The sequence below is a fragment of the Gossypium hirsutum genome, chromosome D01 (assembly GCF_007990345.1).
Source record: "Gossypium hirsutum isolate 1008001.06 chromosome D01, Gossypium_hirsutum_v2.1, whole genome shotgun sequence".
In the NCBI taxonomy this organism is placed as follows: Eukaryota; Viridiplantae; Streptophyta; class Magnoliopsida; order Malvales; family Malvaceae; genus Gossypium; species Gossypium hirsutum.
Window position 1 is genome coordinate 37,955,756 of NC_053437.1, and position 3,582 is coordinate 37,959,337.

The following is a 3,582-nucleotide window of genomic DNA, read 5'->3' on the forward strand; positions in this document are numbered from 1 at the left end:
CTTTTATTTATTCTATTAATTAGGTTTAATTTTATTAGTTACTTGTTAGATTAGGATTACTTGAGGCCTATTTAAAGGCATGGCCGGCCACCCATTGTACATAACACTTAATTCTTAAATTTCAGATTTGAGAGAGCAGAATTGTAACACCCCTAACTCGTCTCCGTCGCCAAATTAGGGTTACGAGGCATTACCGAACAAACACAACCATTTCTAAAACCAAACTGATCACAACATGAAAATTTAATTATTTTCGCATAGCTATTATAATTTACAATCAAAATTTAATTAACATCGTACTCAAACCTATACATGCCATAAGATTAAGTTCAAATATTTAACAAAATACCAAAAGAAGTCGATAGTGTGATGGACTATGCTGATGATCCCCGAGCTCGTAACGTGTCTCCAAAATCTATAAAAGCAAATGGATGAAAACAAACAGAGTAAGCTTTTAAAGCTTAGTAAGTCTACAGCATAACTAAATGTATATAAATATAAATAATATAACTCTTTAATCTAATTCACTGAGATTTCAATTAACACGAATACCTAATATTTATACATTATTGTACTCGGATCATTTTATTTATAGTCCAATATATATATACTTGTCGAATGCGATCAATTGATTTTATATTTATACCAAACCACATTACAACCGAATGTACACAACTAAGCATATATATATTATACACATATCATAACTGAATATGTATGTATACTCATGATAAACATTAAGCAAATACAATTCTAATACATATGAATGAATGCATTCATTTTTATCAAATACTTATAAACAAAGGTATATATAGATATATCTCGAATGCATATGTAGTTACGAATCAAGTATGTGTACCAAATATTTATAAGTATATACTTATCAAATACAAAATCCCAAAGCAGATATATATATTTTACAAGTGCATAAGCCGAATATATATAATCATCAAACGCACTTAGCTGAATGTATATATAAATATACTTATCAATTAAACATATCCAAAATCATATAATTATACACTTAATCACATACTTAAAAAAAATTCACCGGCATTTAGCCTGCTAGGCTTAAAGCCTGATTCAGTACACCGGCACTTAGCCTGCTAGACATATAGTCTAAAATATTTCACCGGCATTAAGCCTGCTAGACATTTTGTCTGAAGTGTTTCACCGGCAATAAGCCTGCTAAGCTCTAAGCCTGAAAATCTCAATTTTTCCATATACAGAATAATTTCTCAAATATTTATTAATAGCAAACACACATTCATCGTAGTCCATATTCAATTTTGCAATTCATACATTCAATTAAATTCAAGAATCTGTACACGAATATACATTTTGATATATTCGAACTCCCAAGTACGTATTTAACATTTATACCTTAAAATATAATCAAGACCTATTCATATATATATATATAGATGTTCCAACTCCCTTATAACCACTTATTCGAAATTATCTGTACAATTACAACATACATACCTTCAATCAAACCCAATGTTTTACCTACATATATATGTTCGAAGCTTATGTATACATATGTATTATACATATCTTTAATTTAAGCAAGAATTTCAACATGTATTTACTTACATATAATTGAATATTATATGCTCATATATATATAACTCTCATACAACCAACCAAATTCAAGTATATATACATATAGATACATATATAATTATTTGAATATCTTTATATACCTTATACCATTCATACTTTAACTTAATTCAAAAATATTTATATAAGCATATATATATTCGAACATTGTATATACATATTTATACCATTTATAATTTGAATTTATTCAATTAAATTTCTTTTAATTTTAGCTCAACAACAAACATAATAGATATACCTACATATATATTAATTTAATAACATTAAATAGCTGATAGACTTACCTCGAATATCAGCAGACACGATCGACTATTCGATTACTTTCGTTTTTCCCCGATCCAAATTCATTTTCTTCGTTTCTTGATCTAAACATAATCAAATTTAACCTTTTTATTCATCAAAACATTCAATTAAGTCCAAAAATACATAAATGGGAAAATTACCATTTTGCCCCTAACATTTTACACTTTTTGCAATTTAGTCCTTTTTGCACAAAACACAAAATACACAAAATTTGCCCATACCACACAAGGGCCGAATATTCATGGTTCTCATACAAGTCCACACATTGCATTTATTTCACATTTTAGTCCCTTAAAAATTTATTTTCACAATTTAGCCCTAAATACTCAAATTCATCAAAAATCCCAAGACAAAACATGTTAATCTAAGACATATCTTCCATTATTCATTATCAAACATCACAAAACACAAATATTCATCAATGGCATAACTCAAAATATTCATTAAAATCAGAAATTCAAGCATGGGTCGAGTAGTATTCAAAGCAACGATCTCAAAAACGTAAAAATTATCAAAAACCGAAACCAAAGCATACCTTAATTTTGCTATGAAAGTGCCGAAACTTAAGAAACCATGGATGGTTTCTTCCTTTCCAATATTTGGCTAACAAATATGAACATATTCATCTTTTTATGACTTATTTTAGTTATAATATTATAATTTACTTAATGACTAAATTAACCTTAATTAAATAAATTAGAAATTACATAACTTAAGGGCAATGTTGGCATATACCACCCACTAACTAAATCTTGGTCTAATTACATCTTTAGACCTCCCACTTAAAAAGACAACTACAAATAGGTGCTTTTAAATTTTAACCTCTAACTTTTATTTTACGCGATTAAACCCTTTTATTAAATCGGACACTCAAACGACGAAATTAAAACACGAAAATTTCACACAATCAAATGCACACGAAATAAACACACAAAATAATATTAATAATATTTTTCTAATTCAGATTTGTGGTCCCGAAACCACTATTCCGATTAGGGTCAAAACCGGGTTGTTACAAGAAATTTCTTTGAGTTTTCTCCAAGATTTCTCTCTTGAGTTTTCTTTAGAAGTTGTTTTAACAATCTTTTGATTGTGGGAGCCATCTTCTACCTTCTTCTTGCCATCGATATTCTTTGGAGGGGAGATTAGAGCCGTTTGAAGGAATTTGTGAATTCTTTCGGGAATTCAAGGGTTCTTAGGACTTTTCTTTATTTTTTGCTGTTTCGTTTTATTTCTTTATTCCTACTTGTGTCGATTCTTTACCTCATTTGTTTGTTGTTCTTCTTGTGTTTTTCCAGCCATATTCAACTCAAAGAATCGAATTAAATCATCATTCATTGGCAGTAAAGAGTCGTTCTCAAAAATCCCCAATTCCTAGGGTTTGGCCGATTGGATCTCTTTCAATTTGGGGATCAATTGATTGCTGGAAATTAGGCATTCTTGGCCGAATCAATCCCTTGGCAGATTCGCATCCTTTCCATACTTTCAATTCCGTTTGATTCGTTTTTTTCTATTTCTTTGTTTCTTGCTGCTCTTTTAATTGAATTTGGGGAATTTCAATTCAATTCTGATTTGTTTTTAATCTTATTCTTTCTTTTGATTTCAGATCTGATTCGTCTAGAGCTTTCATAGGAGTTTCTCATGACTTGGCAACTC